At 40.0% G+C, this 13293-nt stretch overlaps 2 non-coding genes and 1 pseudogene across 3 annotated transcripts; 2 read left to right on the forward strand and 1 right to left on the reverse strand.

Annotated features, from left to right (window-relative positions):
• Window positions 1-7085: 7085 nt before the first annotated feature.
• On the forward strand, window positions 7086-9603 carry LOC109242039 (annotated as a pseudogene). Its single transcript, XR_002070346.1, has 2 exons — window positions 7086-7516; window positions 7626-9603. The product of XR_002070346.1 is annotated as a photosystem II CP43 reaction center protein-like (transcript).
• A 347-nt stretch (window positions 9604-9950) lies between these two features.
• TRNAG-GCC lies at window positions 9951-10021 on the forward strand. The gene has a single exon. It is a non-coding gene; the product is annotated as a tRNA-Gly (tRNA).
• Window positions 10022-10248: 227 nt separating this feature from the next.
• TRNAM-CAU lies at window positions 10249-10322 on the reverse strand. Its single transcript has one exon. It is a non-coding gene; the product is annotated as a tRNA-Met (tRNA).
• Window positions 10323-13293: the final 2971 nt, after the last annotated feature.

The raw sequence follows: 13293 nt of genomic DNA on the forward strand, positions 1-13293 counted from the left end.
AAAATATTTTGAATTTCTGAGCTTTTGTTTATTTACAAAAGTACTTCTAAAGAAAAGCAAAAATAATTTTTGGACTTCAATTTTTGAAAAAAAAAAAATTTGTTAAAATTTACGAAAGAAATACTTTTAAAGAAGGAGAAGAAAGTTTTTTTTTTTGGATTGTTTTTTTTTATTTCTTTGAAAAAAATACTTCAAAATAAAGGGAACCCGTATTTTGGATTTTTATTCCTTTTGATTTTTCTTTTTTATTTCTTTTTCCATATGAAAGACTTCAGAAAGAAGGAAACTATTTTTTATTTTAAAAACTTTTTTTTTTGAATTTTCTAAGGAAAGATTTCTAAAGAAGGAACTAAAAGAAAATATTTTTGGATTTTTTAAAAATTGAGGTCGGAACCGATGAGGTTTGCCTACGTATCTTACATCCGGTGAGAATCAGACCCACGTAGTTCGGTCAGATTTGACAAAACCAACTATTTTTGAAAACAAAATTTTCCTTTTTCTTTTATTTTCTCCAAAATTCTGCAGGGTTTTAGAATTTTCTAAAAATACCTACCTCTCACTCTTGGTTTTTCTTTCTTTCTCTTCCCTCTTCTCTTTTTTTCTTTTTTGATTTTTCTGTCCCTATTCTAGAAGCCGGTCAACATGCAAGCCGAAACAAATAAATGCACAAGTAGCACGTAAGATGCATCAGGATGGTCTTTTCATTTCAGGTCACCTGTCCTACACGGACCCAACCCCTGTGTTGAGTCCCCTAAGTCAAATGCACGTGATGCAAATAAGCGTTCCTACTAGGGATTCGGCATGAGGTTGAGTTCTTCTAGGTGCAAGACCTGGGTATATGTTCTAGACTGTGTACCCGAGCGGACAACTCGAGTCGAGGAGGGGGCTACGTACCGTGAACCAAAAGGCCATCCGGCTTAGTAACTTGTCCGGCCTCTTTCTTACTTTAAGGTATGACACTAACAGAATAGGGAGTCTCGACCAGCGAGCACTCCCCGAAGATGAGAAGAGAAGGGTTTCGTAACAGTTTTATAAATACAATTCAGATAATATCAAAACGGTAAAGCATTTAGCACATTTAGCATGAAACATGTAGGAAAATCAGATAATAAATAAAGCCAATCATAACAGCTATTCTAAGCTCGAATTCTTAAACCCTGAACCGAAGTTCTGGGTTTGTATCCCCAGTAGAGTCGCCAGAGCTGTCACACCTCCTTTTTTATTACACCACCCTGAAGGGTAGTGTATAAGGGAGTTTTTCCAATTAAAGTGACGTTATTCGAAATGGGATTATTTATTTATTCAGAGTCGCCACTTGGGATAGGTTTGGCTTTTGGTGTCCCAAGTCACCGGTTTATTTTGAATCCCAAATCGAGGAAATTTCGACTTTCCAAGTGAAGTCTGCGAACTAGAAATTCTTGAGTAAGGAATTCTGTTAACCCGGGGGAAGGTGTTAGGCACCCCCGGATTCCGTGGTTCTAGCACGGTCGCTTAAACTATCATAATTGACCTATTACCCGATTTTAACACATGTTTCAACCTATAGTGCAATTTTAAAATATTTATCGCTTTTATTTAATTTTAAGGAGAATTGCAACGTTATTAAAACATATCTTGAACCACGTCACATAAATGCACCCGTGGTTTTTGATATATTTTAACATCGTTGGGACTTGGATTTGGGTCACATAAATGCGCACCCGACTTTAGGAAAGTAGATTTATTAAAATGCGCGCCTAAAGCGGCTAACGTGTTATTAACTTTGCGGGAGGCCATGAAAATTCGCTAAATGGCACGTCCCGATTTCTAAGTATTTTAATGTGAGTAATTAAAGAGGGCCACACAGTTTATGATTTTTATTTGGCGCGGCGCACCTCATTTTCATTTTTAAAGGATATTAAACTAAACTTGAAGGGCCAAGGACTATTATATTTCTAAGGTGGTCTTCTTAAAATTATTCTAAGGCTATGACTAATTGGCTAAGGTCATAAGAACTAGATATGGGCTGTGAATTTAAATTCTAGTAACTAAGTACAAGACTAAGGTGACACAATTGGGCCTGAACAAAGGCCCAACATTTATCGTTTGGAATTCTGAGGCTACCTGCGTATAAACGCTTCAGCTGTAAAGCTGATCGGTAGTTTGGGCCTCTAGACAGGCCCATTTCAACATCTGGGCAGCCAACAAGTATGAAAGTGAATTTGAATTGTGTTTTAACTTCTTTTAAATTCGAAATTAATGAAATGAAACAATTGAGAACAACTACAAATATTTAAAACTACCAGGACCAATTAGAATAATTAAATCAACTAAACTGCTCAGAATCTGTGTTTAATACCACTAGAACTATTTAAAGCAACTGAAACATTTTTTAAAACAGCCGAACAACAGGTACTGCTCACGATCTAATTCAAACATAACTAACACTGAATTTAAGATATAATTAGACTTAGCCATTTCAGTAAAAATGAAATAATTCAACTCCTAATCAAACCAAATTACATGCTGATTTTAACTTCAAATCTCATGCACTTTCACTTGTTTATAAACTGATGCACTAGCATACCTACCCCTGAATTTTAATCGCAATTAAACTTTAATTATTACAACTTTATAGAACCTATTCATGGATTGGAACCTGAAAATAGCTACTGAAGCTTTCAACTCAACTAAATTAACATGAACTTAAGTGCTGAATGTTTCCATATAACAGTCCAGTACACAGTCCTTTTATACACCTCAAATTCAATGTACAAAGCCTAAATCAACATGTATCATGCTAATTCTAATTCAGGAATGTGAGAAATACAAACAGCAATAAAATCAAAACACTTTAGTTCCAATATCCTCTTCATTCAGCACGAATTTCAGATCCTTTACATATGTAGAGAGAAATCCTCAATTGTGAGCTTAAGAGTATACCTGGAGATTGAAACAAAGGAAACAAATGAAGATCAGCAGAGTAACTCAGCAGCACACAGCAGCAACAAGATCAATTTTAAACCCAAAATAGTATCACAGCAGCCCAGGAGTGAATTGCAGAGGAAAAGCATCAACAAATAACCAAAAATAGACTTGAATGAACCAAAATAGACTCGAATTAAACCCAGGAACTTCTAAAGCTTCAGCGACCAAAACACCAGGAATGTTCAAACTATTTTCAACCTTATATAAGCTGGAATGCTAACTCAACAAATGGAATTTAGGATCACTCTAAGAATTTGATTTTGAATTTGGTCTTTTTTTTGGATTTTTTTCTGTATTTCTCTAAGTTCTAGGATTTGAATTTATTTTTTTTTTGAATTTTTTTCAGTAGTTTTAGGATTCTCTTCTAGTACTGCTGTAAACTGGTTTTNCAATTTCAAGCCCAGAAAATGGTATCATGCAGTCCAGGAAATAGTTTCAATGCGAATAACACCAGTAAACAACAAAAAAAAAAACAGCTTGAATGACCAAATTGAAACTCAGCAATTAACCCGGGAGCTTCTGAAACTTCAAACTACCAAAACACAAGGACTATTCAAGGCATTTTCAACCTTATATAAGCTGAGATGTTAATTCAGCAACTGGAACTTAAGATTTCTGATTTCTCTAAGCTCTAACACTTTGAATTTTTGAAATCCGTAACTCTCTCTAACTTTTTTTGAATTTGTTTAGATCTATAAACTTCTAAACTTCTCAGATTTTTCCCTCTTCAGACTTTTCAGATTTTTAAAACTTGTCAAACAAGGCAAGGGGTATGCCTTTTTATAGGCAAAATTAGGGCAGCATTAGATTTTCCTTTTACGTTTTAAGTCCCCCTTTTATTTTCAGATTTTAGCTATTTAGTCCTTTAGTTATTGGCTTGTTAGCCATGTAACACTACCAACTTCCTGAATTTCAAATTAGGACCCCATCTAGAAGGTTTTAGTGGTTTCCAATTCCAATTACTGCACTATTCTCTATTTTGAAATACCTATACTAACCCTGCCCTTACCCCTGAATTACATTACCTAGTTATACTAACCTCCAGCCCTCTTACCTTGGTCAAGAAGTGACCATGGTTGATTAACCAAAGGTCCTAGCATTTTCAGCAGTAATCAACAACATTTCGATTATCAAAAACTTTCAAAAATTACACTGAATCTAATTTTTATCCTAAATTAATCCCTAATGGTTCAAATTAGCCAACTACAGGCCATTATCAATTAGACAGGAATCTATGGAGACAAACAGAATTAAACACATATTGAATCACTGAATCATGCATCGAAAAATCAACACTCAAAATATGAATCAAACTGAATCAACATTAATTCTAAGAAAACTAAAAAATAAACAGAAAAATCAAAACTAAAAAGCAAATTTTAAGAACAGACAAAAATAAACAGAAAAGATCAAGGAGCAGACTGAAATTCCCTAAATTATATACTGGAGAAAAATCAATAAGAACACAAAAGCTAAAAAAAATAAGCAAAACAGTAAAAGAGATAACAAGAAAAAAGACTTACTGATTCTGGCCTAACCTGACTGACTTTGAACTTGGTCCCCAAATAGTATTATGTGCTTGTTCTTGCTAAGAACAAACACATAGCATTATTTGAACCAATTCGAACATTGGTCATCTTTTGAAACTCAAACCAGTCATAAACCAAACCCTAGATCTAAAATTCGAGGGATTGTGGTTGGATTTGAGGGAAATTGGTTTGGGATTTGGGAAGAAGAAGGTGAGGAGACCCTAGGGTATGATTTTGGGGAAGTTTGGAGGTGGCGCCGCCGTGTACGGCGGAGGCGGCGACCACTATTTTGGTTATTCGAGGGGTTTGGAGGGGATTTGAGGAAAAGTGAGTCTGGATTCGTAATGAGGAGGATGAGGAGCAGCTATGGTGTATTTTTGGGAGTATTTGGAGACCTGCCGCCGGCGGAGGCGATTTCCGGCCGTCGGCGGACGCCGGCGGACGGTGGAGGAACGGTAGTGTATATTTGGGGTGTATGAGACGATGATTTGGGGGTAGGGGGGCTTCCGACATTTAAATACCCTAAACCTAGTTAATTCCGGACCGTTGGATTGATGAGATCCAACGATCGTGATTAGATGGTACTGAACGGTGCCGTTTTGATATAACAAAGACTGGACCGGGTATTGGGTTTGGCCTGGTGTGGGACAAATTTGGTCTGGGCTGGAATTTGTTTAAAAGATGGCCCAATGCTTAAGAAATCAGGCCAGCCTGTTTTCATTTTAATTAACCCTTCTTTATTCTTTTGTTTGTTTTTCTCTCTTTATTTTTTTCTTTCTTTTTTTTTTTAATTTTTGTTTAAGTACAAAATTAAAATGAGCAAAGACCTGATTTTAACTCTAGAATTAAACTAATTAATTTTAAAAATTAACTAAATCCTAATTTAAGAGAAAACTAAGGAAAAATCAAAATTAAAAGTAAAAATATAAAAAGGGACTATTTTTGGTTATTTTCTTTCATTTTCTTGTAATGTTAAGTAACTAGTAAACCTAAAAATATAAAAATGGGATCCTAAATGCAAATGTGCTATTTTTATATTTTTTTATGTAATTATATCAAGTAAAATGCACACAAACACAAAATCATGCAATTAAATTCTAAAAATCAAATAATAAACGGAAAAATCCTAATTTTATGAATTTTATAGGAATAATTCAAGCGAGGCAAAAATCACGTGCTCACAAACCCTACTCCAGTATGTTTCCAAAGCTTATTCAAATGGGTCTGCTGCAGCCCGTACCTCCAAACAGGCAAAACCCAGAATCACCCTCCTATAACGGGGCATCCGGTGCGCTTATCACTCAGGAGCTGAGGGGCATGATACAGAAAACTGTTGGACTTTGAAAAGAGCCGTGGAGGACTTGATACAACAGGGAAAGATAGTGCTAAGGGATGAGGATGTCCCCAATATGACTAATAACCCGCTGGCAGCCCACAACAACGGGCCAGTAATCGAAATGATTTGTGAGGATAAGGAATTTGACCCGGCATTGAAAGCTATCATTGCCATTGCTGACGCAGAGATAAAACCAAAAGCGGTCCCGAAGCAAGACAAAGGGGAGAAAAAAAACAAAGCCACCCATTCAAAATCAGAAAAGAAAGTTGAAGCGGGAATTGGGGCAACGCCCACCAAAGATGATGTTCTCTATGTCCCTCGAGGCCGCAATGAAAAGCAGATGACTTTGAGTCCTCCCAGGAGGTTTGAACTGAACAAGGAAACCCAAATGTACGTGCCCAAGGGAGCTTATGTGGTGCGAGGGCCAGTTAATCCACCAAGGCTGAGTGAGCCCGTGGTTATTGGCCGCGCGCCACAGAAGCCCATGACAGATCCTTCCACGGTGCCTTGGAACTACCGTAAAACAGTGGTGACGTATAAGGGCAAGGAAATCTCAGGAGAGGTTCAAGAAAATTACCCTGTGGAAAAGTACTCCAATTCGGAAGAGGTGAACAAAGCCACCAGGAAACGCTTCCCAGCTAAAAAGCCCGTGAGTGCCAAAGAGGCGGAAGCTTTCTTTCAAAAAATGAAGATGGCGGATTATGAAGTGGTTGACCAGCTTCGAAAGTTCCCTGAACAAGTCTCCTTGCTATCTTTGTTGATGAAATCCCCCGAACACCAGAAGGTACTAATCAAGACCCTCAATGAGGCATACGTGCCAGCTGAGACCTCTGTAGAGCAATTAGAAAGAATGGCGGAAAGATTTTTCGCTATCAACCAGATTTCATTCAGCAAAAATGACTTGACTCCGGAAGGCGCTGCACATAACAAAGCCCTGCACATAACTGTCAAGATTGAAGGATACTACGTGAAAAGGGTTATGGTGGGTGGAGGTTCTGGGGTGGACATCTGCCCACTCTCAACACTACAGCGTATGGAAATTGGGATTGGAAGGATCGTCCCAACAATGTCTGCATACGAGCCTTCGATGGTATCAAAAGGGATACGATTGGAGAGATCGATCTAATTCTGACCATCGGACCAGTCGACTTTGAAGTGACCTTCCAGGTACTAGACATGGACACATCCTACAACTTTCTTTTGGGAGGCCATGGATCCATGCAGCAGGGGTTGTACCCTCCACTCTTCATCAAATGGTAAAATTTGAGCATGAGGATCAAGAAATCATAGTCCACGGGGAAGATGAACAATCCATTTATCGCGACCCATCAGTTCCATGCCTCGAAGCAAGAGAAGGAAGCGAGCACATAGTTTATCAGGCCTTTGAAGTTGTGGTGGCAGACCAGTATGAAGAAGGAAACCCTTGCCCTCAACCCTTCCTTTCTAATGCCTCAATCATGGTGGCTAAAGAAATGATCCGACAGGGCTTCAAACTAGGGAAAGGACTTGGGAAATCCCTGCAAGGAATATCTGAACCAGTTACCCTGCCCGCCACTGAGAAGTTTTTCGGGGTAGGCTTCCAACCTACTCCTGATGATATAAAATGGGCGGACGACAGGAAGAATGATGGATGGGTTTTGCCTCAACCACTGCCACATCTGTACGAGACCTTTGTCAAGCCAAAGTACAATGAAGAAAAGGATGATGAGGCCTTTACGGCCGAAGATATTGAAGAAATATGTGGGGCAATGAGAAAGATACTATATGAAACCCACATGGTTCAGACAGGAGAGGGCTCAAGCACCGCTGAGGTGCTTAGCTACTCTAGGTTGGGGGGTAGGCCCTGGGGGAGAAGTTATAGACACCTTTCCATACTTTGTATCTGGAGTACTTCATTTAATTTCTTCTGCAGTATTGGGCTTTGGCGGCATTTATCATGCACTTCTGGGACCTGAGACACTTGAAGAATCTTTTCCCTTCTTTGGTTATGTCTGGAAAGATCGAAATAAAATGACCACAATTTTAGGTATTCACTTAATCTTGTTAGGTCTAGGTGCTTTTCTTCTAGTATTCAAGGCTCTTTATTTTGGGGGCGTATATGATACCTGGGCTCCGGGAGGGGGAGATGTAAGAAAAATTACCAACTTGACCCTTAGCCCGAGTATCATATTTGGTTATTTACTAAAATCCCCTTTTGGAGGGTAAGGATGGATTGTTAGTGTGGACGATTTAGAAGATATAATCGGAGGACATGTATGGTTAGGTTCCATTTGTATACTTGGTGGAATCTGGCATATCTTAACCAAACCCTTCGCATGGGCTCGACGCGCACTTGTATGGTCTGGAGAGGCTTTACTTATCTTAGTAGTTTTAGGGGGCTTTTAGCCGTCTTTCATTGCTTGTTGTTTTGTCTGGTTCAATAATACCGCTTATCCTAGTGAATTTTACGGACCTACTGGACCAGAAGCTTCTCAAGCTCAAGCATTTACTTTTCTAGTTAGAGACCAACGTCTTGGGGCTAACGTGGGATCCGCTCAAGGACCTACTGGTTTAGGTAAATATCTAATGCGTTCCCCGACCGGAGAAGTCATTTTTGGAGGAGAAACTATGCGTTTTTGGGATCTGCGTGCTCCATGGTTAGAGCCTCTAAGGGGTCCAAATGGGTTAGACTTGAGTAGGTTGAAAAAAGACATACAACCTTGGCAGGAACGGCGTTCCGCAGAATATATGACTCATGCTCCTTTAGGTTCTTTAAATTCCGTGGGTGGTGTAGCTACCGAGATCAATGCAGTCAATTATGTCTCTCCTAGAAGTTGGTTAGCTACCTCTCATTTTGTTCTAGGATTCTTCTTCTTCGTAGGTCATTTGTGGCACGCGGGAAGGGCTCGTGCAGCTGCAGCAGGATTTGAAAAAGGAATTGATCGTGACTTTGAACCTGTTCTTTCCATGAACCCTCTTAATTGAGATGAGACAGGAGATCCAATGCTTGAATGAAGTAAAAATCACTTGGATTCAATCATACATCTTGGAATCAGCCTAAGTATTCCTTTTTTCTTTTTTTTTTCAATTCATTTTATCTAACTTATATCTAATCTATTTTTCTGGCTTGGCTAGGTGGGATAGCCGAGCCATTCCCTTTTCTTTCGGATAGCAGGTTGGGCAAAACCACTAAAGAAAAAAATCTATTCAATTAGCAAAAAAGGAGAGAGAGGGATTCGAACCCTCGATAGTTCTTTGTTAAAACTATACCGGTTTTCAAGACCGGGGCTATCAACCGCTCAGCCATCTCTCCGAAAGACTATTTTTATTTTATTCCTCCGAATAGAACATGGCCATAGGGGTGGATACCCCCACTATCTGTAGAAAGATCTCAGGTGCGAATCCACCGGTCGATCTATCTATCCGTATATAGATATATGATCTAGCATGCCAATTTGTGAAATAAAAAATAAAATTCCATTTCCCCCCACCCCACTCCATGTACGAATAAAGTGCGAAAGGGGGAGTAGTAATAAGTCATATGGAATCAATGGATTCATGATAAAGTAAAATCCCTCGATGACATATTTTATCACAATTAATATTTTTTGGCTGATAGAGGGATCAAATGGTATATAGTTCATTTGTTGGTAGCTTGGAGGATTAAAAGCATGACTCTTGCTTTCCAATTGGCTGTTTTTGCATTAATTGCTACTTCATTAATCTTATTGATTAGCGTACCCGTTGTATTTGCTTCTCCTGATGGCTGGTCAAGTAACAAAAATGTTGTATTTTCTGGTACATCCTTATGGATTGGATTAGTCTTTCTGGTGGGTATCCTTAATTCTCTCATCTCTTGAACCTATTCGTCGCAGACCCAAAACCAAAATGACCCCCCTAATTTTTCTCGGTTGTGAGACACATTAAATTGGAATCTAAGTCCCCAAAGAAAACGCAAATCAAATAAAGAAAACAAAAAAATTAGAGGGGGGTCAAACTTCTTGAATAAAAAGAATACAATTAAATAAAAAAATAATTGGAATCGTTCCGAAGAGAATATGTGTCCCGGCACTGCACAAAAAAGATCCGGTTATATATCATATATGTGGGTACATATTGTGTATCAAGAACAAAAAAATGCGGATATGGTCGAATGGTAAAATTTCTCTTTGCCAAGGAGAAGATGCGGGTTCGATTCCCGCTATCCGCCCAAGATCCAAGATAAAGTAATTTTATTACTATTTATTTATTATTTAATTTCATAAATAGCATTAAATATATCCTTAAATTAAGGATTTGGTATAGTTGGCCGTGATAGTGTAGTGATTCTATCCCTCCCCTACGTTTTCTTTTTCCTTCCACCCCCAAAAAGCGAAAGGCGGGAATTAATTACTAGTTAACAGAGTCAACCCTAAAATAGTTTGGCAAAACAAGATGTTGCGGAGACAGGATTTGAACCCGTGACCTCAAGGTTATGAGCCTTGCGAGCTACCAAACTGCTCTACCCCGCGCCGAAGATAAGAACTGAAAACTAATAGATAAACAAGGATTAAATGCGCCCCTCCACCCTATCTGTACAAATAGAATAGCCCATTTATACAGAATGGTAAAGGGGCTTCTATGATCATCGACCATAGAAATAGAAATGAAGCGTTAATCCTTACCAACTTGATCTTGTTGCTCCTGGCAACAAACATGCATGAACCATTTCACGAAGTATGTGTCCGGATAGTCCAAAGTCTCGATAGTTNCGATCGAGCCGAAAGCCTCAAATGGGCACAGATTCATACTGGTTGCCATTGACTACTTCACGAAGTGGGTTGAAGCCATCACTCTCAAATCGGTCACCAAGCAAGCTGTGGTAGATTTTATGCACTCCCATCTTATCTGCCGTTTAGGCATTCCTGCAACTATTATCACAGATAATGCTGCAAACTTGAATAGTCATTTGATGGGAGATATATGCGAACAATTCAAAATAACGCATAGGAACTCTACTCCTTATCGGCCCAAAGCCAATGGTACCGTTGAACCAGCAAATAAGAAAATCAAGAAGATTTTGAGATAGATGATTCAGAGCTCCAGGCAATGGCATGAAAAGTTGCCTTTCGCATTACTGGGATATCGCACTACGGTGTGCACATCGGTAGGAGCAACCCCATACCTTTTGGTCTATGGAACTGAGGCCGTGATACCCGCGGAGGTGGAAATCCCTTCCCTCCGAATCATTGTTGAAGCTGAAATTGAAGACAGTGAGTGGGTTAAAACCCGCCTGGAACAGCTAACCTTAATTGATGAAAAGCGGATGGCCGCAGTCTATCACGGGCAGTTGTACCAACAAAGAATGGCTCGTGCTTATAACAAGAAAGTGCGACCCAGGAGCTTTGAAGTGGACAACTTGTGTTAAGGCGCATTCTTCCTCATCACCAGGAAGCAAAAGGAAAATTTGCTCCTAATTGGAAGGGCCCATACATCATCGGAAAGATATTGCCGAGAGGAGCATTGTATCTGGGCGATATCGAAGGAAATGATCCCAAAGCAGCTGTGAATGCGGATGCAGTCAAAAGGTACTATGTCTAGGCTTTCTGCAGCAATGACTTTGTTCAATTGGGATGACGAAGGCTTTCATTCTTACTATCCAAACACTATCCATCTTTCGCAAACCCTTTGAGCCGATTACTCTTCCTTGATTACCCTCTTTGGAACCCGAAAGTTACTATTAAAAAAAATGAAAAAATGATGAAAAAAAAAGAGAAAAAAAACAAAATGGTTTCCCTGAACTACGTCTGACTTGATTCTGAAAGGATACGTAGGCAGTCTCTCTCTGGGGTTCAGTCACACCAAAACAAAATCCCAATTCCCCCAAAAAGTGAAACCGGGGCAGATGATATAATGGCTCGGCAATGAGCCCACCAGAACGGTTCCAAAGTTGTAAATCCATCAAGATTCTTTTACCCAAACCTTGTCCAAGTCCTTCTGATCAATTGGCAAAGGCGTTGGAATCGGAAAACACCATTGTTGGAATCTGATGCAATCAAATTGAGAGAAATAAAATGAGAGAGTCTTATCGGTGAAAACCTACGGGCACCATAAGGCGACAGTGAGTAGAGAAATCGAAAATGAGAGAGTCAGTTTAGTGAAAACTTGTAAAGAGCACTATCGGGCGACGGTGAGAAGAGAAATGAGAGGGGTCGATTGGCGAAAACCCGCAAAGGGCGCCGTCGGCCGAAGAGAAGACATCTCCCATCACTGAAAAGAGTCCTGGCAAGATTCCCTGGTTTTGAAATACGGGTCAATGAGTTTATGAGAAGTTGGGAAAGTTTGTGCGGGTCGGGCATCCAGTCCAAGAAGCATGTCATGTCTATTTGAAGCCTGCATGCACCCCAGATAAGTCCTTCTTTTCTTCCCGAAAGGGACGCTTCTCTTTAAATTCATTTTCTCGCCTTTTGTCTACTTTTTCCTTGAAATCCCTTTCGGTCTAACTCTGTTCCCGAAACTAATACAAAGAAAAGGTGGCAGGACTGACTTTACAAGGCTCTCCCTAACGAAAGCTAAAGAAAAGTACCCATCCTCAGCGGGTGCATCAAGCCAGTCCCGACTGGCCATGATGGTTGATGCTCTGAAATCAAAGTTATTTAAGAAGGAAAGAAAGTCAAGGACAAAGGTCCTATGGGCAGAATAAAGTGAAAGGGTCGAAGCCCCACGCAGGCGAGTCGTCATGAAATCCCAAAAGTTGAGCCTTTCAGTTTGAGAAAGAGATTCATCTTCAAAACCAGCAAGCAGCAGAGGTTCTCAACAGGAACTGGGCCGAGATCAAGCAATTGAGACAATCAAGGCCACAAAACCAACCACCGTTTCAAACTAACAATTGTTCTTTGTTTGAAAATTTGAAACAGGTGCAATCCAAGCAACTGTGCAAAAAGCAGGTGCAACCAAAAAGGAAAAGAAATGCGCAAGCGCTGAAACAGCTTTGCAGCAGGGAACAGAACAAAAAGGGAAGTTCCCCCCAAATTCTTCCTTGCATTTTATGCCTTAAAAAAATCCAAAATCATGGTAGCATAGGGCCCCATTCCCTAGATATCCCGGCATAACCCGTGGACCTCCCTGGCATAACTCAAGGAGCTTTTTTCTTTTGATCCCGGCATAACCCGTGGACCTCCCTGGCATAACCTAAGGAGCCTTTTCTTTCAATCCCGGCATAACCCGTGGACCTCCCTAGCATAACCCNGTCGGGCTCCTGAATATAAGAATCCGTGGACCTCCCTGGCATAACCCAAGGAGCCTTTTTCTTCTTTCAATCCCGACATAACCCATGGACCTCCCTGGCATAACCCAAGGAGCCTTTTCTTTCAATCCCGGCATAACCCGTGAACCTCCCTGGCATAACCCGAGGAGCCTTTTTCTTTCAATCCCGGCATAACCCGTGGACCTCCCTGGCATAACCCAAGGAGCTTTTTTCTTTTCAATCCCGACATAACCCGT

The sequence above is a fragment of the Nicotiana attenuata genome, unplaced genomic scaffold, assembly GCF_001879085.1.
Source record: "Nicotiana attenuata strain UT unplaced genomic scaffold, NIATTr2, whole genome shotgun sequence".
Classification (NCBI taxonomy): Eukaryota; Viridiplantae; Streptophyta; class Magnoliopsida; order Solanales; family Solanaceae; genus Nicotiana; species Nicotiana attenuata.